Source organism: Coffea arabica, chromosome 11e (genome assembly GCF_036785885.1).
Source record: "Coffea arabica cultivar ET-39 chromosome 11e, Coffea Arabica ET-39 HiFi, whole genome shotgun sequence".
In the NCBI taxonomy this organism is placed as follows: domain Eukaryota; kingdom Viridiplantae; phylum Streptophyta; class Magnoliopsida; order Gentianales; family Rubiaceae; genus Coffea; species Coffea arabica.
In genome coordinates this window covers 16,584,477-16,608,242 of record NC_092331.1, presented here as the reverse complement: position 1 = coordinate 16,608,242, position 23,766 = coordinate 16,584,477, and the positions used below count along the sequence as shown (strand labels likewise).

The 23,766-nt window shown below is 40.0% G+C and overlaps 1 long non-coding RNA gene across 1 annotated transcript; it reads right to left on the bottom strand.

The window, feature by feature from the left end:
* Positions 1 to 6,358: 6,358 nt before the first annotated feature.
* LOC140021571 (uncharacterized) lies at positions 6,359 to 10,763 on the bottom strand. The gene is made up of 2 exons (XR_011825455.1): positions 10,439 to 10,763; positions 6,359 to 6,585 (listed from the first exon to the last, which is right to left on the bottom strand). It is a non-coding gene; the product is annotated as an uncharacterized lncRNA (long non-coding RNA).
* Between the last annotated feature and the right edge of the window lie 13,003 nt (positions 10,764 to 23,766).

Here is a 23,766-nt window from a genome sequence, read left to right as displayed (position 1 = left end):
AAGTAAAATAATTCGATCTCACAGATGTTTGGAACTATGTATTCAAATTAACTTTCGACTAGAAAACGGAGATTTAGTTTTTCATTGAGAGTAATGTGACAGCCCCACCTCACCCTAAGGCGAACTAAAGGGTTCAGCGGACCGCCTGCCCAATTCTCGCCAGGACTAACGGTTCAGCTTAGAGCGATCTAATACGTCCGGAACATACAAACGCGCGAACGAAAATGGAGTCGGCCATGAATAGTAACCGACACGTCAAAATCCAACCAAGCATCAATCAAATATATATATACATCTTGAAATTAAGCATATACAATCCAAAGTGGCATACAAAAGTATTCAAAAGTTGATACATATACGGTTTGCCAAATCAAAAGAGAAATGGACCCAAAAGCCCTTCATTCTACCAAAAGGCAATTCAAACTTAAAGGAACCAAATGGCCTAGAAAATTGGACAGCATTTCCCCTAAATTTCCTTACTTTTCCAGCCGTCATGGCTTCATTATTTCCTCAAATCAGTCCCAACATCTCGTACAAAAATAATTTCATTTCCAAAAGCCGTTCACTAGGTACAGGTCAGTCCCAACATCTCGTACAATGTTGCAGAAGGTCACTCAGCCCAGTTTCGAGTGTAACCAGGTCAAAAATGCAATCTACTACACCAGAACCGTAAAAACAGGTTCACAAATCGCACTCTGGTGCAAACATCATAAATCAGGCTACCTACGTACAAATCCAGAAATTCCAAAGCCATCCGAAACCTAAGATACAAGGCCACATTTCATCAGAAGACCTTAACAACCAATTCTGAAGCATTCCTAACCAAATTAACCAATTACAGACACAACTATCAAATTCGGGTAAAACCAAGGCAGCAAGGGTAATTCCGTCTTTTCTCAAGTTAGGCTACTCCGATTGACCTGAAATTTTGTAGGCGTCTTTAAAATACCATTCCCTACAACTTTCATATTTTAATCCAAGGCCAATTCTGCCTCTAACTATGAGCTACTGTGCCGGGCAGAATGTACAATCATAAAACCCTAACTTTCCAAATTTCTTCCAAAACAGAAATTGCCTGCAATTAACCACTTTTTCCACCTTCTAGCTTCCTTAAATATCATTTCCAATCATCATACATGACCACATAAGCATATTCATATGAAAACAGAAAAATCCCCAATAATTACAAAACTTCACCAATTCAACCAAAAATCAAGATATAATCCATAAAAGTGCATCTTATACTACCACCAATCATGAATTAAGCATCATTAGAGGGAGGAGAGGGGTCCTTCACAACTTACCTTAGCAACACAAGAGAGAGAGCAACTAGTCACTTTAGCCTTCCAAACAACTTCACAAAATACCTCACTATCACTCCCTTAAGGGTTTCTATGGAGCAACACCAAGATTCAATGGTTGATTTGGTAGATTGGAGCAAGATTGAAGCAAACCTTGGAGAGCTTTTCCCTTTCTTCTTTTCTTGAAGTGGCCGGCCAAGAGGAAGAAGAAAATGGAGAATTTTTGGTAATTTTTGTGATTTATTTGGTCAAATGGTAAAAGGTGAATAGTGGTCATCAAGTCCAACCACTCTCTAAGCGACACTTGTCACTATAATTAATGCATCTCTATCACTTTGTTTCCTCTCTCACCAATCCAAATAGCAACCTCTAATTATCTTTTAGCACCCGATAATTTAAATCCAGTATCCAAAACTTAACCTAGTTGGCCGAATTTATCCGAACATTCCGCACTAGCGGGTCCCACGTCCGATATATACTCTTAATTTCTCAAAAACTATTCGCTACTAGAAAAATCACCTAAAAAGTCTATTTACTCATAAAAATTATCTAGAAATTTTTCCTAAGCAAGAAAATGCAGAAAACATGCCATTAAAGATCATAAAACCTAGAAAATGGAAAAGTTACGGGTTCTCACACTCTCTCCCCCTTAAAAGAATTTCGCCCTCGAAATTTTTTTTATCAACGGAATTTATCAAAACCTAAGGTACCCAACGGATTGTACCTTCTACGTCCTCAGACGAGTCAGGGATCTGATGCTGCTCCAGAGAATATACCCGAGCTGGTGTCTTCGACCCAGTCCCTTCTCCTTTCATCGGTCCCGGGTTGATGTTGGCTGGTTGCTGAGAATTGGTCTTGGTTGGTGGCAGAGTCCCTCTCCGCTCGCGCAGGCGAGCTGGACAGGTAGCAGTCCGATGTTCGGCGCTTCCACAGCGCAAGCATTTCCCTTCTTTCTTCCAGCAATTTGCTTCCGTATGATTTGGCCCTTCGCAATATTCACAGGGACCACGAGTAGCAGAGACTGATTCCCCCTGTGGAACACCACCGGTCACCCTCGGTAGCCGTACTTCCCCGTTTCCCTTTCGAACTTTAGGGGTTGTACTATTATCCGCTTGTTCTGAGCTGCTCCCAGGAAAGCCCCTTTTCTTGGTTTGGAAATTTCTAACTTGTAGCCTCGCATTTTCAACCCGCTGGACTTTCTCCACAGCATCACTAAAGGTATTAAGTTGAGCCACCGCCAAATCCTTTTGAATCTCAACATTTAGTCCCTGAATAAAATGCCTTATCCGTCTGTGTTTGGTTACGATCAGTTCGGGCGCAAATTTAGACAACCGAGTGAATTGACTCTCATACTCGGCTACGGTCTGAGTTCCCTGGCGAAGCCGAATGAATTCATCTTCCTTCTTTTCTTGGATTAGAGGAGGGAAAAACTTGGCGTTAAATTCTCTCATAAAGTTCGCCCACGTCCTCTGGGTTTGTTCTCTTTCCCATTTCATTCGAATGACATTCCACCAGGAACGGGCTGCTCCCTCTAGTTGAAAGACAGCAAATGTCACCTATCTCTCCTCGGTATAGTGTAAAGCAGCAAAAATATCGATCATCTTCTCCAACCACTTCTCCGCCACATCAGGATCAGGGCCTCCAAGAAATTTGGGTGGGAAGAACTTCTGAAATCTCTCAAGGGCAAAAACATAGATACACACAACTGGACCGAACCAGTCACACAGTAGCAGTCAATTGGAGACAAATATGAGAGATCCATGAAAGTAGCGGGATCATCCGCAAGTATTATAGACAGACTAGGTCACGAGTACAAAAATAACTCACGAAGAGCTTTTCCCCCTCTAGGGCTCCGTCCATAATCTACGACAACAACACCATCTATATCTTAATCAAAGTTGATCACGTTTAACCACACCCGAACAGACCATACGAAATTCCATAGAATCGCCTTTCTGGTTCGCCTAAGTCCTTGCTAACCTAGGCTCTCATTGATTTAGTAGCCGGGCACGAGAATCCCAAATAAAATAATTCACAACTCGAGCCGGCCGGTCCCAAGAGTAAATCATCCATATTATAGATTCCTACCCGACATACATATCTATCTTCCTCAAGTTTCATGATAAAGATTTTTACACTTATAACATGCCCGGTTCATAACTTATGCTCAAAGAGCACTTAACCCTTTTAGACACCTTCACCAAAAGCAGGACCATAACAACACTTGGCCCCAAGCTCACTCCGCGTAGAGACCACGCGAAGCGGCTCTGATACCACCTGTGACAGCCCCACCTCACCCTAAGGCGAACCAAAGGGTTCAACGGACCGCCTGCCCAGCTCTCGCCAGGACCAACGGTTCAGCTTAGAGCGATCTAATACGTCCGGAACATACAAACGCGCGAATGAAAATGGAGTCGGCCATGAATAGTAACCGACACGTCAAAATCCAACCAAGCATCAATCAAATATATATACATCTTGAAATTAAGCATATACAATCCAAAGTGGCATACAAAACTATTCAAAAGTTGATACATATACGGTTTGCCAAATCAAAAGAGAAACGGACCCAAAAGCCCTTCATTCTACCAAAAGGCAATTCAAACTTAAAGGAACCAAACGGCCTAGAAAATTGGACAGCATTTCCCCTAAATTTGCTTACTTTTCCAGCCGTCATGGCTTCATTATTTCCTCAAATCAGTCCCAACATGTCGTACAAAAATAATCTCATTTCCAAAAGCCGTTCACTAGGCTTCAAGTCAAGTACAAAATTTAGTTAGGAAAATGACCGGAAAGGAAAGTCAAGCCCTAAAATATACCAATAAGCACAATAAGACTCGATTACAAGTCATAAACCAATGCCAAATACTACCGAAATAGGGTTCCATAAGCATACATAAGCAGTAGAGGAAACCAGAAAAATCCGGAAATGGAGTTAAGTGTTAATCCAAAAAAAATAGTTTTTGACATCATTTTGCGGTTTTGGTACCAATGGCACTACGATTATCGGATGGAGGTGAAAGATACACCGTTTCGAAGCTAAGAGAAAGGGCTACAATGTTACAGAAGGTCACTCAGCCCAGTTTCGAGTGTAACCTGGTCAAAAATGCAATCTACTACACCAGAACCGTAAAAACAGGTTCACAAATCGTACTCTGGTGCAAACATCATAAATCAGGCTACCTACGTACAAATCCAGAAATTCCAAAGCCATCCGAAAGCTAAGATACAAGGCCACATTTCATCAGAAGACCTCAACAACCAATTCTGAAGCATTGCTAACCAAATTAACCAATTACAGACACAACTATCAAATTCGGGTAAAACCAAGGCAGCAAGGGTAATTCCGTCTTTTCTCAAGTTAGGCAACTCCGATTGACATGAAATTTTGTAGGAGTCTTTAAAATACCATTCCCTACAACTTTCATATTTTAATCCAAGGCCAATTCGGCCTCTAACTATGAGCTACTGTGCCGGGCAGAATGTACAATCATAAAACCCTAACTTTCCAAATTTCTTCCAAAACAGAAATTGCCTGCAATTAACCACTTTTTCCACCTTCTAGCTTCCTTAAATATCATTTCCAATCATCATACATGACCACATAAGCATATTCATATGAAAACAGAAAAATCCCCAATAATTACAAAACTTCACCAATTCAACCAAAAATCAAGATATAATCCATAAAAGTGCATCTTATACTACCACCAATCATGAATTAAGCATCATTAGAGGGAGGAGAGGGGTCCTTCACAACTTACCTTAGCAACACAAGAGAGAGAGCAACTAGTCACTTTAGCCTTCCAAACAACTCCACAAAATACCTCACTATCACTCCCTTAAGGGTTTCTATGGAGCAACACCAAGATTCAATGGTTGATTTGGTAGATTGGAGCAAGATTGAAGCAAACCTTGGAGAGCTTTTCCCTTTCTTTTTTTCTTGAAGTGGCCGGCCAAGAGGAAGAAGAAAATGGGGAATTTTTGGTAATTTTTGTGATTTATTTGGTCAAATGATAAAAGGTGAATAGTGGTCATCAAGTGCAACCACTCTCTAAGTGACACTTGTCACTATAATTAATGCATATCTATCACTTTGTTTCCTCTCTCACCAATCCAAATAGCAACCTCTAATTATCTCTTAGCACCCGATAATTTAAATCCAGTATCCAAAACTTAACCTAGTTGGCCGAATTTTTCCGAACTTTCCGCACTAGCGGGTCCCACGTCCGATATATACTCTTAATTTCTCAAAAACTATTCGCTACAAGAAAAATCACCTAAAAAGTCTATTTACTCATAAAAATTATCTAGAAATTTTTCCTAAGCAAGAAAATGCAGAAAACATGCCATTAAAGATCATAAAACCTAGAAAATGGAAAAGTTACGGGTTCTCACACTCTCTCCCCCTTAAAAGAATTTCGCCCTCGAAATTTTTCTTATCAACGGAATCTATCCAAACCTAAGGTACCCAACGGATTGTACCTTCTACGTCCTCAGACGAGTCAGGGATCTGATGCTGCTCCAGAGAATATACTCGAGCTGGTGTCTTCGACCCAGTCCCTTCTCCTTTCATCGGTCCCGGGTTGATCTTGGCTGGTTGCTGAGAATTGGTCTTGGTTGGTGGCAGAGTCCCTCTCCGCTTGCGCAGGCGAGCTGGACAGTTAGCAATCCGATGTTCGGTGCTTCCACAGCGCAAGCATTTCCCTTCATTCTTCCAGCAATTTGCTTCCGTATGATTTGGCCCTCCGCAATATTAACAGGGACCACGAGTAGCAGAGACTGATTCCCCCTGTGGAACACCACCGGTCACCCCCGGTTGTGACGACCCCACTTCCCTTTAAGGCGAGCCAAAGGGTTGGCGGGCCGTCTGCCCAACTCTCGCCAGGACTCAAACAAGCATTCTAACCCAAAACCTTTCAAAGAATAACCTAATCTATTACAAAACAACTTTTCCCGAATAGGATCATCCTTAAATCTACATTAACTTCAGAGATAGCAGTGATAAAAATAACCAGTCGAGACTCTTAAACGTCCCACGTGCTACGTACCAAAGATATAAAGCCGTACCAATCCGGAGATAAAATACATAAATCCCAAAAACAAACTTACAAACCAAGTAATCGAATTAGGGTTTACACATTTTCCAGCTTCAAGTGGCAATCAAAAAAAAGAAATTACATTATCCCAAATAACACATTACAGCCCATAGCATAAGTCATAGTGTTCGAATACAATCCAAAAGGTAAACATAAGTAAGCATCCAGCTTTCAGTTTCCAGAACCTGTTAAGGAAAACAATAAACGTGGGGTGAGCTAAAGCTCAGTGGTGCCCCAAAACATGCAATCACATAATATCAAACAGCGGTTAATAACTTAGCAAATTTAAACAGTTAGAAAGCGGATAACAGCACAAGGTAGGATACGTGGGCTCTCAGGAGCCATTTTCCTCGCTTGATCACCATTTCTCGTAGTTGACACTCCGTCAACTCTCACTACTTATAATCCATGTAGAGCGTCTCATTTTGATACCTAACCCGTCACCATTCATACCCCTGTCCCGGGCCCGCTCACCGACTAAGGACGTAGTATACTCGAGATATACCCGTCATGGTAGTTGGATACAGAAGCCGAGGGAGTCACCCAACGACGCAACTGCAATTAGATTTATGGTAGTTGGATACAGAAGTCGAGGGATTCACCCAACGACGCAACTACATTTAGTTTTATGGTAGTTGGATACAGAAGTCGAGGGATTCACCCAACGACGCAACTACATTTAGTTTTACGGTAGTTGGATACAGAAGTCGAGGGATTCACCCAACGACGCAACTACATTTAGTTTTATGGTAGTTGGATACAGAAGTCGAGGGATTCACCCAACGACGCAACTACATATATGGATTCAGGAGAAAAAATGTTTTGCACAGGTCACCACTCGAACGGCTAGTGCGATAAAGTACACACAGCTCACTTCGATGGATTAAAAACCAATTTTTCAAATTATCACATATCAAGTCAAGAAGGTACTTTAAGCAGGTAAGCATAGAACAGGCAGGGACACTCACCAAGAGTGGAGTTCAGATATCAAGTTGGAAATTGAATTCTGCGTCCTCGCAATACCCTAAAAACCAAATTTTGAAACTATAAGTTTCTACTTAGTTTTTAAGCTTATAGACATTGAAGTATATCTAATATACTATTAGTTCACTTTTCCTTAGAAAAATCAAGAGTCCCTTAGGTTAAAACTTGACAAAAGTAGAAGAAATGTTTCCTATAGTTTTCCTTGAGTTACTTTTCTTATAAAAAGGGTAACTAGTATTATTTTATTGAAATAAGTCGACAAACCTCTTAATATCAGAGTTAGAAAGTTACTTTGAACATTTCTCTAAAGTTACGGCTTTTTGCAAAAATTATCCCTAAAAACTATTTTTCCTAAAATAGGGTTTCTTGCCGAGCAAGTTTCCCAGGCTTTTCACAAAATTCATTAAAACTCGTATTTTGAAACTTTTCCTATAGTTAACTAGCCAAGAGCAATACTTAATGAAAGAAAAGGAATTAAAATAAGACTTAGGGTTTTCAAAAGCTATAGAATTTATTTACTATAGCTATCAAGGCTAGTTTGAGCTAAAGGAAATTATCGGGTTGGAAAGTTCTAGGCAAAACACTAGATATTGAGTTTTATAATCTAATACTAGCCGAAAAATATTTTTGATTAGTTTGATCACAGTTACCCGAGTTCGCAAGGTCGAAACGACTTCCACAGCTCCGATTCCGTTTCGAAATCATATTATGGATCAAATATGGCAAAATCACATAGCAAATCACTAGGGCTTCGTCAATCATTAGCCCTAGATTTCAACAAATGCATTTCTGATAAAAATAAAATGAATGACCAAGGCTTCATCAATCATTAGCACTTGGTTTCAGCAAGCTCAGCTTAAACAAATAAAAATAAAAGCAAGGCCTCCAAGAAATTCTAGCAATTAAATTTCATCACCCAGTAATACTTATAAAATCATTCACATGGCCAAGGGCTTCATCAATCATTAGCCCTTGACAACATCAATCACTTCCAACCACAATTCAATCAAGAATTTAAACCACAAGTAAGCTAAAATCTAAATCCAAATCCAAATTCAGTTTCACGAAGAATCAGAACATTCATACAAAACAGTCTACTTTGAGGATTCACAGACAGCAGTACACATGGAGGAAAAATATGAAATTTCTACAGAACAAAGGTCCATGAATCTAGTTTCAAATGCCACTGACGGCACCTTAATCGGATTTTCCTACACCAAGATATAAGCATTTTACTGAGACTGGTCAGTAAAATCCGAAAATCTGAAATCTCATTTTTCACTTGTGAAAAACTCCTTTTTCTCTTTTAACACCATAAGGTTTTTATTCCAACCATCCATTCATTTCTTATAGAACTCCAAAACAACATATTCCAGGCACTTCCAACCATTACGCTTCAAAGAAAAATTTCAAAACCAAGCTGAGGTTCCAATTCAACCTTCGGCTATCACAAAAGAAATTCTAGCCTTTAGATATCAACATTTTTGGTTCAATCTTTCAATTTATCCAATATTTCATTGCCAAACAACTTAAAATTTACATCTCTTATGTATTACTAATCCATTATATTCCAAGGGAAGAATAAAATAAATTTCCAGAAACCAATTAAAATTTCCAAAGACAAACTGAAAATTCTGGTTCCTCCCCTCGGCTATCAATACTTTTCCAGCACTTAGAGTTTTATAAATCCAACTTTTCCTTGGTTAAAGCATGGTTTTAGATTCTCAAATTCATCATGTGAACCTTTGGCTAACTAAGTAACATTTCTGGTTCAAGATCGAATTTGAATAACAGGTTTTAACATCCCAAAAATTCCAGAAATCTGTCCAGCAAGCTACAGATGAATCATGCATGAAGAAACTTTCTGTTTTCATTTTATTTTCTCGGTTAAAACATGCTATTAAACTCTCAACTTCCTCATGCAATTACTTAGCTAAACAATGAACATTACCAGTTCAAGAGTTGAATTTAAACCATGATTACAAACCCCAAAATTGCCAGGTTTAAACCTCACGGCTTTTTCTCAAAATTTCCAGCAATAACAATGGTTCTAAAACCAGATTTCCCTTGTTTAAGTTGAGGTGTTAGGAGCTCAAATTCGGCATGTAAACACTTAACTAGTTTATTAGCGTATCTAGCTCAGGAATTACTTTCGATTAACAACAAAAATCCTCCAAAATTTTCAGAAATTTCCAGCTTCAAACCTCGGTTGCTGTGGCATGAAGACTGATTGCATTGTGATTTTATTTCGGTTCTAACCCAACTAATTAGCCACATGCAAAGCTCAATTATCTTGTTATTAGCTAGTTAGTTATGGTTATAGGCTCAACGCAACAAGATTAAATCAAATGGAGCTACATTATTCAAGGCAGACTCTCGGCAGAAACTTTTCATCAAAACAGAATTTTCCTAAACTCTTTAATTCATCATCCAACTACATAAAATTATCATGCAAGGCCCTAATCGTATTAGTCATCCAAGATTTAATTAGTTATTCACCACTGCATGCTCAAATTACTTCAGGGAAACAACATTAAAGCTGCCTTTCCAAACCAGTTTCTCGGCTAAACCATATCTTCCAAAACAGAATTTTTTTTTTTATGCTTTAACAACATCATCCGAATGCACAAATCAACATGCATGGTCTTGATCATCTCATTTCCACTTAGTTAAACATAGCTATAAGTTTAGAGCAACAAAATTAACCCAAATAAAACTGCATTTCTCAAGACAAGTTCTCGGCTGCAACAATTCATAAAAACAGAATTTCTTATGTTTCTAGATTCATCATCCGGCTGCACAGAGTTAACATGCAAGGCCTTAATCATATTAATCATCCAAGTTTAAGTTAGCTAATCATAATTTCAGGTTCTGATTACCACAACAAAGCAGATTACATCATGCATTTCTTAATCGATTCTCGGCCAACCATTTCCTTTTCAAAACAGAATTTTTCTGGTGTCCTGGTTTCATCAACCGACTTCACAAGCAACACAAGCAGCTCTGATATGGCTTCATCTACTAAAAGTTAACTTAATATAGCCCAGCAATTACCTCAGAAACAACTCAGCTCAAGCACAAAAAATCTGAAAAGAAAAATTCTGTTCTCCCTCTCGGCTCTCGACTCGCTTGTGGCTGCAGGTTGGTTGCTGCTGTGATGGTGTTGGGTTCTGAGGTTGTTTTGTAGCTGGTTGAGGTTGCAGCAAGGGATAAAGCTCACGTAGCCTCCCTCCTTTCTCCTCTTTAGCTTACGGACAGAACGGACAGGTTGCAGCTCGCGCGATTTCCTTTCTTTTCTTTCCTTTCGGACGCACGGATGCAGCTCCCTCTCTAGCTCTCTCGTCGATGATAACAAGGCAGAGGAGAATGTTGTTGTGGTCTTGAGGTGTGGAGAGGAAATGGAAATGAGCTACGGATGAGAGAGTTGAGTGTGCAAGTGGAGAAGTTTTCTCATTGGCCGAATGGAGAGGTGGAGCATAAGGTTGTCCGGCAATTTGGTTTTGGAATTGCATGGTTGTTTTGAGATTGTATGGAGGGCATTTTAGTCCTTTCACGTCTCTTCCTAATCTCCACTCAAAACCTTAGTTCTAACTTAATTCCAAAAATTATCCCCAAGTGTGATTTGATTGCCTAATTATACACTAGTCATGCAAAACTTTAATTATCGAAATTTTCACGCCTTAGGTATGTTTAGTATACTTGCATAAGGTTTATCTAAAATTTCATTGATTCGTCTTACCGTGAAAAATTCCTTTTAACATTATTACCTAATTATTTAAACTATTAAAATCAAGTTTGACCTTAATATATAAATTTAACGTTCTTAATATTCGTTTATCCATTTATATCAAAACTTATTAACTTAATCATTATTAACGCTTAAGATTAGCTATCGGAATTCGAAGAAATTATTTGTTGAATCGATGAAATAATTTACCTTCGAAATATGAATTTAATGAAGCAAAACTAGAAATTTAATAGTTTAGCACAATTCTTTTATTTTGCACATAAAATTTATTGGTTTTGGTCTTAACGTGAAAATTCTTATTAGTATTTAACGTTATTCACTAATTAGGATTAATTATTGGAATTCAAGAAATTTTATATAATTAATCTACTCAGGTAGCATTAATTTTTAACATAAAGAAAACTAAGTGTTTTAGCATTTTATTTTAAGGCGATAAATTATTCTAACTCCAGATGTATTAATTTAGTCTAGCAAAGTCAAGAAAATTCATAACTTGGGAAATTATATTATTTCTCACATAAAATTGTTTTTACGGACTTATTTGCAGACAAGGGAAATTAATGCTAAAATTTATTAAAGAGTTAAAAGAAATGCAAATGAAATACAAAATGATATTTATATATATATTTTTTCAGGGTTCTCATTCATAAGCTAAATCCAACATTTTTACTTCAAATGAAATTTGTTAGCCTACTAGTATTTTATTCTTGTAAAGGTTCAATTATCGAGATTTTAATGTTCTGAATGTAATTGTAAAGGATTTCCGCTAACACTTATTATTATTAACGCTTAGACTTGGCTATCGGAACTCAAAGAATTATCCTCAAGGCATTAAAATAATTTATGCCCAAAAAGTGTTAATTTATAATGGCAGGAATCAAATAATTTTTAATATTTTGCACACTTAAACTGTTTGTAACATAAAACTACTTTTACGTACTTATTTAAAAACAAATAAGAAGAAATATGAAGTTTATCGACAATTTAAAAATGCAGGTGCAATACATATATTTTATATTATATATTTATATATATATATTCCATTGCTTGTTTAAGAACGAATAAGGTTAGGAGTAGAATTTATTACAAGTCCCAGATGCAAAGGAAATACGTAAGTACACCTTTATTTTATACGTATATATCTGTAGCCATATTTTCGAGGTTCTCACACCGGTAGCCGTACTTCCCCATTTCCCTTTCGAACTTTAGGGGTTGTACTATTATCCGCTTGTTCTGAGCTGCTCCCAGGAAAGCCCCTTTTCTTGGTTTGGAAATTTCTAACTTGTAGCCTCGCATTTTCAACCCGCTGGACTTTCTCCACAGCATCACTAAAGGTATTAAGTTGAGCCACCGCCAAATCCTTTTGAATCTCAACATTTTGTCCCTGAATAAAATGCCTTATCCGTCTGTGTTCGGTTACGATCAGTTCGGGCGCAAATTTAGACAACCGAGTGAATTGACACTCATACTCGGCTACGGTCTGAGTTCCCTGGCGAAGCCGAATGAATTCATCTTACTTCTTTTCTTGGATTAGAGGAGGGAAAAACTTGGCGTTAAATTCTCTCATAAAGTTCGCCCACGTCCTCTGGGTTTGTTCTCTTTCCCATTTCATTCGAATGACATTCCACCAGGAACGGGCTGCTCCCTCTAGTTGAAAGACAGCAAATGTCACCTATCTCTCCTCGGTATAGTGTAAAGCAGCAAAAATATCGATCATCTTCTCCAACCACTTCTCCGCCACATCAGGATCAGGGCCTCCAAGAAATTTGGGTGGGAAGAACTTCTGAAATCTCTCAAGGGCAAAAACATAGATACACACAACTGGACCGAACCAGTCACACAGTAGCAGTCAATTGGAGACAAATATGAGAGATCCATGAAAGTAGCGGGATCATCTGCAAGTATTATAGACAGACTAGGTCACGAGTACAAAAATAACTCACGAAGAGCTTTTCCCCCTCTAGGGCTCCGTCCATAATCTACGACAACAACACCATCTATATCTTAACCAAAGTTGATCACGCTTAACCACACCCGAACAGACCATACGAAATTCCATAGAATTGCCTTTCTAGTTCGCCTAAGTCCTTGCTAGCCTAGGCTCTCATTGATTTAGTAGCCGGGCACGAGAATCCCAAATAAAATAATTCACAACTCGAGCCGGCCGGTCCCAAGAGTAAATCATCCATATTATAGATTCCTACCCGACATACATATCTATCTTCCTCAAGTTTCATGATAAAGATTTTTACACTTATAACATGCCCGGTTCATAACTTATGCTCAAAGAGCACTTAACCCTTTTAGACACCTTCACCAAAAGCAGGACCATAACACCACTTGGCCCCAAGCTCACTCCGCGTAGAGACCACGCGAAGCGGCTCTGATACCACCTGTGACAGCCCCACCTCACCCTAAGGCGAACCAAAGGGTTCAGCGGACCGCCTGCCCAGCTCTCGCCAGGACTAACGATTTAGCTTAGAGCGATCTAATACGTCCGGAACATACAAACGTGCGAACGAAAATGGAGTCGGCCATGAATAGTAACCGACACGTCAAAATCCAACCAAGCATCAATCAAATATATATACATCTTGAAATTAAGCATATACAATCCAAAGTGGCATACAAAAGTATTCAAAAGTTGATACATATACGGTTTGCCAAATCAAAAGAGAAACGGACCCAAAAGCCCTTCATTCTACCAAAAGGCAATTCAAACTTAAAGGAACCAAACGGCCTAGAAAATTGGACAGCATTTCCCCTAAATTTGCTTACTTTTCCAGCCGTCATGGCTTCATTATTTCCTCAAATCAGTCCCAACATGTCGTACAAAAATAATCTCATTTCCAAAAGCCGTTCACTAGGCTTCAAGTCAAGTACAAAATTTAGCTAGGAAAATGACCGGAAAGGAAAGTCAAGCCCTAAAATATACCAATAAGCACAATAAGACTCGATTACAAGTCATAAACCAATGCCAAATACTACCGAAATAGGGTTCCATAAGCATACATAAGCAGTAGAGGAAACCAGAAAAATCAGGAAATGGAGTTAAGTGTTAACCCAAAAAAATAGTTTTTGACATCATTTTGCGGTTTTGGTACCAATGGCACTACGATTATCGGATGGAGGTACAAGATACACCGTTTCGAAGCTAAGAGATAGGGCTACAATGTTACAGAAGATCACTCAACCCAGTTTCGAGTGTAACCAGGTCAAAAATGCAATCTACTACACCAGAACCGCAAAAACAGGTTCACAAATCGCATTCTGGTGCAAACATCATAAATCAGGCTACCTAAGTCCAAAGCCATCCGAAAGCTAAGATACAAGGCCACATTTCATCAGAAGATCTCAACAACCAATTCTGAAGAATTCCTAACCAAATTAACCAATTACAGACGCAACTATCAAATTCGGGTAAAACCAAGGCAGCAAGGGTAATTCCATCTTTTCTCAAGCTACGCTACTCCGATTGACCTGAAATTTTGCAGGAATCTTTAAAATATAATTCCCTACAAATTTCATGTTTTAATCCAAGGCCAATTCGGCCTCTAACTATGAGCTACTATGCCGGGCAGAATGTACAATCATAAAACCCTAACTTTCCAAATTTCTTCCAAAACAGAAATTGCTTGCAATTAACCACTTTTTCCACCTTCTAGCTTCCTTAAATATCATTTCAAATAATCATACATGACCACATAAGCATATTCATATGAAAACAGAAAAATCCCCAATAATTACAAAACTTCACCAATTCAACCAAAAATCAAGATATAATCCATAAAAGTGCATCTTATACTACCACCAATCATGAATTAAGCATCATTAGAGGGAGGAGAGGGGTCCTTCACAACTTACCTTAGCAACACAAGAGAGAGAGCAACTAGTCACTTTAGCCTTCCAAACAACTCCACAAAACACCTCACTATCACTCCCTTAAGGGTTTCTATGGAGCAAAACCAAGATTCAATGGTTGATTTGGTAGATTGGAGCAAGATTGAAGCAAACCTTGGAGAGCTTTTCCCTTTCTTTTTTTCTTGAAGTGGCCGGCCAAGAGGAAGAAGAAAATGGGGAATTTTTGGTAATTTTTGTGATTTATTTGGTCAAATGGTAAAAGGTGAATAGTGGTCATCAAGTCCAACCACTCTCTAAGTGACACTTGTCACTATAATTAATGCATCTCTATCACTTTGTTTCCTCTCTCACCAATCCGAATAGCAACCTCTAATTATCTCTTAGCACCCGATAATTTAAATCCAGTATCCAAAACTTAACCTAGTTGGCCGAATTTTTCCGAACTTTCCGCACTAGCGGGTCCCACGTCCGATATATACTCTTAATTTCTCAAAAACTATTCGCTACTAGAAAAATCACCTAAAAACTCTTTTTACCCATAAAAATTATCTAGAAATTTTTCCTAAGCATGAAAATGCAGAAAACATGCCATTAAAGATCATAAAACCTAGAAAATAGAAAAGTTACGGGTTCTCACACTCTCTCCCCCTTAAAAGAATTTCGCCCTCGAAATTTTTCTTATCAACGGAATCTATCAAAACCTAAGGTACCCAACGGATTGTACCTTCTACGTCCTCAGACGACTCAGGGATCTGATGCTGCTCCAGAGAATATACCCGAGCTGGTGTCTTCGACCCAGTCCCTTCTCCTTTCATCTGTCCCGGGTTGATCTTGGCTGGTTGCTGAGAATTGGTCTTGGTTGGTGGCAGAGTCCCTCTCCGCTCGCGCAGGCGACCTGGACAGTTAGCAATCCGATGTTCGGCGCTTCCACAGCGCAAGCATTTCCTTTCTTTCTTCCAGCAATTTGCTTCCGTATGATTTGGCCCTCCGCAATATTCACAGGGACCACGAGTAGCAGAGACTGATTCCCCCTGTGGAACACCACCGGTCACCCCCGGTAGCCGTACTTCCCCGTTTCCCTTTCGAACTTTAGGGGTTGTACTATTATCCGCTTGTTCTGAGCTGCACCCAGGAAAGCCCCTTTTCTTGGTTTGGAAATTTCTAACTTGTAGCCTCGCATTTTCAACTCGCTGGACTTTCTCCACAGCTTCACTAAAGGTATTAAGTTGAGCCACCGCCAAATCCTTTTGAATCTCAACATTTAGTCCCTGAATAAAATGCCTTATCCGTCTGTGTTCGGTTACGATCAGTTCAGGCGCAAATTTAGACAACCGAGTGAATTGACTCTCATACTCGGCTACGGTCTGAGTTCCCTGGCGAAGCCGAATGAATTCATTTTCCTTCTTTTCTTGGATTAGAGGAGGGAAAAACTTGGCGTTAAATTCTCTAATAAAGTTCGCCCACGTCCTCTGGGTTTGTTCTCTTTCCCATTTCATTCGAATGACATTCCACCAGGAACGGGCTGCTCCCTCTAGTTGAAAGACAGCAAATTTCACCTATCTCTCCTCGGTATAGTGTAAAGCAACAAAAATATCGATCATCTTCTCCAACCACTTCTCCGCCACATCAGGATCAGGGCCTCTAAGAAATTTGGGTGGGAAGAACTTCTGAAATCTCTCAAGGGCAAAAACATAGATACACACAACTGGACCGAACCAGTCACACAGTAGCAGTCAATTGGAGACAAATATTAGAGATCCATGAAAGTAGCGGGATCATCTGCAAGTATTATAGACAGACTGGGTCACGAGTACAAAAATAACTCACGAAGAGCTTTTCCCCCTCTAGGGCTCCGTCCATAATCTACGACAACAACACCATCTATATCTTAATCAAAGTTGATCACGCTTAACCACACCCGAACAGACCATTCAAAATTCCATAGAATTGCCTTTCTAGTTCGCCTAAGTCCTTGCTAGCCTAGGCTCTCATTGATTTAGTAGCCGGGCACGAGAATCCCAAATAAAATAATTCACAACTCGAGTCGGCCGGTCCCAAGAGTAAATCATCCATATTATAGATTCCTACCCGACATACATATCTATCTTCCTCAAGTTTCATGATAAAGATTTTTACACTTATAACATGCCCGGTTCATAACTTATGCTCAAAGAGCACTTAACCCTTTTAGACACCTTCACCAAAAGCAGGACCATAACACCACTTGGCCCCAAGCTCACTCCGCGTAGAGACCACGCGAAGCAGCTCTGATACCGCCTGTGACAGCCCCACCTCACCCTAAGGGGAACCAAAGGGTTCAGCGGACCGCCTGTCCAGCTCTCGCCAGGACTAACGATTTAGCTTAGAGCGATCTAATACGTCCGGAACATACAAACGCGCGAACGAAAATGGAGTCGGCCATGAATAGTAACCGACACGTCAAAATCCAACCAAGCATCAATCAAATATATATACATCTTGAAATTAAGCATATACAATCCAAAGTGGCATACAAAAGTATTCAAAAGTTGATACATATACGGTTTGCCAAATCAAAAGAGAAACGGACCCAAAAGCCCTTCATTCTACCAAAAGGCAATTCAAACTTAAAGGAACCAACGGCCTAGAAAATTGGACAGCATTTCCCCTAAATTTGCTTACTTTTCCAGCCGTCATGGCTTCATTATTTCCTCAAATCAGTCCCAACATGTCGTACAAAAATAATCTCATTTCCAAAAGCCGTTCACTAGGCTTCAAGTCAAGTACAAAATTTAGCTAGGAAAATGACCGGAAAGGAAAGTCAAGCCCTAAAATATACCAATAAGCACAATAAGACTCGATTACAAGTCATAAACCAATGCCAAATACTACCGAAATAGGGTTCCATAAGCATACATAAGCAGTAGAGGAAACCAGAAAAATCCGGAAATGGAGTTAAGTGTTAATCCAAAAAAAACAGTTTTTGACATCATTTTGCGGTTTTGGAACCAATGGCACTACGATTATCGGATGGAGGTGCAAGATACACCGTTTCGAAGCTAAGAGAAAGGGCTACAATGTTACAGAAGGTCACTCAGCCCAGTTTCGAGTGTAACCTGGTCAAAAATGCAATCTACTACACCAGAACCGTAAAAACAGGTTTACAAATCGCACTCTGGTGCAAACATCATAAATCAGGCTACCTACGTACAAATCCAGAAATTCCAAAGCCATCCGAAAGCTAAGATACAAGGCCACATTTCATCAGAAGACCTCAACAACCAATTCTGAAGCATTGCTAACCAAATTAACCAATTACAGACACAACTATCAAATTCGGGTAAAACCAAGGCAGCAAGGGTAATTCCGTCTTTTCTCAAGTTAGGCTACTCCGATTGACCTGAAATTTTGTAGGTGTCTTTAAAATACCATTCCCTACAACTTTCATATTTTAATCCAAGGCCAATTCGGCCTCTAACTATGAGCTACTGTGCCGGGCAGAATGTACAATCATAAAACCCTAACTTTCCAAATTTCTTCCAAAACAGAAATTGCCTGCAATTAACCACTTTTTCCACCTTCTAGCTTCCTTAAATATCATTTCCAAACATCATACATGACCACATAAGTATATTCATATGAAAATAGAAAAATCCCCAATAATTACAAAACTTCACCAATTCAACCAAAAATCAAGATATAATCCATAAAAGTGCATCTCATACTACCACCAATCATGAATTAAGCATCATTAGAGGGAGGAGAGGGGTCCTTCACAACTTACCTTAGCAACACAAGAGAGAGAGCAACTAGTCACTTTAGCCTTCCAAACAACTCCACAAAACACCTCACTATCACTCCCTTAAGGGTTTCTATGGAGCAAAACCAAGATTCAATGGTTGATTTGGTAGATTGGAGCAAGATTGAAGCAAACCTTGGAGAGCTTTTCCCTTTCTTTTTTTCTTGAATGGCCGGCCATGAGGAAGAAGAAAATGGGAATTTTTGGTAATTTTTGTGATTTATTTGGTCAAATGGTAAAAGGTGAATAGTGGTCATCAAGTCCAACCACTCTCTAAGTGACACTTGTCACTATAATTAATGCATCTCTATCACTTTGTTTCCTCTCTCACCAATCCGAATAGCAACCTCTAATTATCTCTTAGCACCCGATAATTTAAATCCAGTATCCAAAACTTAACCTAGTTGGCCGAATTTTTCCGAACTTTCCGCACTAGCGGGTCCCACGTCCGATATATACTCTTAATTTCTCAAAAACTATTCGCTACTAGAAAAATCACCTAAAAACTCTTTTTACCCATAAAAATTATCTAGAAATTTTTCCTAAGCATGAAAATGCAGAAAACATGCCATTAAAGATCATAAAACCTAGAAAATAGAAAAGTTACGGGTTCTCACACTCTCTCCCCCTTAAAAGAATTTCGCCCTCGAAATTTTTCTTATCAACGGAATCTATCAAAACCTAAGGTACCCAACGGATTGTACCTTCTACGTCCTCAGACGAGTCAGGGATCTGATGCTGCTCCAGAGAATATACCCGAGCTGGTGTCTTCGACCCAGTCCCTTCTCCTTTCATCTGTCCCGGGTTGATCTTGGCTGGTTGCTGAGAATTGGTCTTGGTTGGTGGCAGAGTCCCTCTCCGCTCGCGCAGGCGACCTGGACAGTCAGCAATCCGATGTTCGGCGCTTCCACAGCGCAAGCATTTCCCTTCTTTCTTCCAGCAATTTGCTTCCGTATGATTTGGCCCTCCGCAATATTCACAGGGACCACGAGTAGCAGAGACTGATTCCCCCTGTGGAACACCACCGGTCACCCCCGGTAGCCGTACTTCCCCGTTTCGCTTTCGAACTTTAGGGGTTGTACTATTATCCGCTTGTTCTGAGCTGCTCCCAGGAAAGCCCCTTTTCTTGGTTTGGAAATTTCTAACTTGTAGCCTCGCATTTTCAACCCGCTGGACTTTCTCCACAGCATCACTAAAGGTATTAAGTTGAGCCACCGCCAAATCCTTTTGAATCTCAACATTTAGTCCCTGAATAAAATGCCTTATCCGTCTGTGTTCGGTTACGATCAGTTCGGGCGCAAATTTAGACAACCGAGAGAATTGACTCTCATACTTGGCTACGGTCTATGTTCCCTGGCGAAGCCGAATGAATTCATCTTCCTTCTTTTCTTGGATTAGATGAGGGAAAAACTTGGCGTTATATTCTCTCATAAAGTTCGCCCACGTCCTCTGGGTTTGTTCTCTTTCCCATATCATTAGAATGACATTCCACCAGGAACGGGCTGCTCCCTCTAGTTGAAAGACAGCAAATGTCACCTATCTCTCCTCGGTATAGTGTAACGCAGCAAAAATATCGATCATCTTCTCCAACCACTTATCCGCCACATCAGGATCAGGGCCTCCAAGAAATTTGGGTGGGAAGAACTTCTGAAATCTCTCAAGGGCAAAAACATAGATACACACAACTGGACCGAACCAGTCACACAGTAGCAGTCAATTGGAGACAACTATGAGAGAACCATGAAAGTAGCGGGATCATCCGCAAGTATTATAGACAGACTAGGTCACGAGTACAAAAATAACTCACGAAGAGCTTTTCCCCCTCTAGGGCTCCGTCCATAATCTACGACAACAACACCATCTATATCTTAATCAAAGTTTATCACGCTTAACCACACCCGAACAGACCATACGAAATTCCATAGAATCGCCTTTCTAGTTCGCCTAAGTCCTTGCTAGCCTAGGCTCTCATTGATTTAGTAGCCGGGCACGAGAATCCCAAATAAAATAATTCACAACTCGAGCCGGCCGTTCCCAAGAGTAAATCATCCATATTATAGATTCCTACCCGACATACATATCTATCTTCCTCAAGTTTCATGATAAAGATTTTTACACTTATAACATGCCCGGTTCATAACTTATGCTCAAAGAGCACTTAACCCTTTTAGACACCTTCACCAAAAGCAGGACCATAACACCACTTGGCCCCAAGCTCACTCCGCGTAGAGACCACGCGAAGCGGCTCTGATACCACCTGTGACAGCCCCACCTCACCCTAAGGCGAACCAAAGGGTTCAGCGGACCGCCTGCCCAGCTCTCGCCAGGACTAACGGTTCAGCTTAGAGCGATCTAATACGTCCAGAACATGCAAACGCGCGAACGACATTGGAGTCGGCCATGAATAGTAACCGACACGTCAAAATCCAACCAAGCATCAATCAAATATATATACATCTTGAAATTAAGCATATACAATCCAAAGTGGCATACAAAAGTATTCAAAAGTTGATACATATACGGTTTGCCAAATCAAAAGAGAAACGGACCCAAAAGCCCTTCATTCTACCAAAAGGCAATTCAAACTTAAAGGAACCAAACGGCCTAGAAAATTGGACAGCATTTCCCCTAAATTTGCTTACTTTTCCAGCCGTCATGGCTTCATTATTTCCTCAAATCAGTCCCAACATCTCGTACAAAAATAATCTCATTTCCAAAAGCCGTTCACTAGGCTTCAAGTCAAGTACAAAATTTAGCTAGGAAAATGACCGGAAAGGAAAGTCAAGCCCTAAAATATACCAATAAGCACAATAAGACTCGATTACAAGTCATAAACCAATGCCAAATACTACCGAAATAGGGTTCCATAAGCATACATAAGCAGTAGAGGAAACCAGAAAAATCCGGAAATGGAGTTAAGTGTTAACCCAAAAAAATAGTTTTTGACATCATTTTGCGGTTTTGGTACCAATGGCACTACGATTATCGGATGGAGGTGCAAGATACACCGTTTTGAAGCAAAGAGATAGGGCTACAATGTTACAGAAGGTCACTCAGCCCAGTTTCGAGTGTAACCAGGTCAAAAATGCAATCTACTACACCAGAACCGCAAAAACAGGTTCACAAATCGCATTCTGGTGCAAACATCATAAATCAGGCTACCTAAGTCCAAATCCAGAAATTCCAAAGCTATCCGAAAGCTACGATACAAGGCCACATTTCATCAGAAGACCTCAACAACCAATTCTGAAGCATTCCTAACCAAATTAACCAATTACAGACGCAACTCTCAAATTCGGGTAAAACCTAGGCAACAAGGGCAATTCAGTCTTTTCTCAAGCTACGCAAATCCGATTGACCTGAAATGTTGCAGGAATCTTTAAAATATCATTCCCTACAACTTTTATGTTTTAACCCAAGGCCAATTCGGCCTCTAACTTTGAGCTACTATGCGGGGCAGAATGTACAATCATAAAACCCTAACTTTCCAAATTTCTTCCAAAACAGAAATTGCTTGCAATTAACCACTTTTTCCACCTTCTAACTTCCTTAAATATCATTTCCAATCATCATACACGACCACATAAGCATATTCATATGAAAACAGAAAAATCCCCAATAATTACAAAACTTCACCAATTCAACCAAAAATCAAGATATAATCCATAAAAGTGCATCTTATACTACCACCAATCATGAATTAAGCATCATTAGAGGGAGGAGAGGGGTCCTTCACAACTTACCTTAGCAACACAAGAGAGAGAGCAACTAGTCACTTTAGCCTTCCAAACAACTCCACAAAACACCTCACTATCACTCCCTTAAGGGTTTCTATGGAGCAAAACCAAGATTCAATGGTTGATTTGGTAGATTGGAGCAAGATTGAAGCAAACCTTGGAGAGCTTTTCCCTTTCTTTTTTTCTTGAAGTGGCCGGCCAAGAGGAAGAAGAAAATGGGGAATTTTTGGTAATTTTTGTGATTTATTTGGTCAAATGGTAAAAGGTGAATAGTGGTCATCAAGTCCAACCACTCTCTAAGTGACACTTGTCACTATAATTAATGCATCTCTATCACTTTGTTTCCTCTCTCACCAATCCAAATAGCAACCTCAAATTATCTCTTAGCACCCGATAATTTAAATCCAATATCCAAAACTTAACCTAGTTGGCCGAATTTTTCCGAACTTTCCGCACTAGCGGGTCCCACGTCCGATATATACTCTTAATTTCTCAAAAACTATTCGCTACTAGAAAAATCACCTAAAAACTCTATTTACCCATAAAAATTATCTAGAAATTTTTCCTAAGCAAGAGAATGCAGAAAACATGCCATTAAAGATCATAAAACCAAGAAAATAGAAAAGTTACGGGTTCTCACACTCTCTCCCCCTTAAAAGAATTTCGCCCTCGAAATTTTTCTTATCAACGGAATCTATCAAAACCTAAGGTACCCAACGGATTGTACCTTCTACGTCCTCAGACGAGTCAGGGATCTGATGCTGCTCCAGAGAATATACCCGAGCTGGTGTCTTCGACCCAGTCCCTTCTCCTTTCATCTGTCCCGGGTTGATCTTGGCTGGTTGCTGAGAATTGGTCTTGGTTGGTGGCAGAGTCCCTCTCCGCTCGCGCAGGCGAGCTGGACAGTTAGCAATCCGATGTTCGGCGCTTCCACAGCGCAAGCATTTCCCTTCTTTCTTCCAGCAATTTGCTTCCGTATGATTTGGCCCTCCGCAATATTCACAGGGACCACGAGTAGCAGAGACTGATTCCCCCTGTGGAACACCACCGGTCACCCCCGGTAGCCGTACTTCCCCGTTTCCCTTTCGAACTTTAGGGGTTGTACTATTATCCGCTTGTTCTGAGCTGTTCCCAGGAAAGCCCCTTTTCTTGGTTTGGAAATTTCTAACTTGTAGCCTCGCATTTTCAACCCGCTGGACTTTCTCCACAGCATCACTAAAGGTATTAAGTTGAGCCACCGCCAAATCCTTTTGAATCT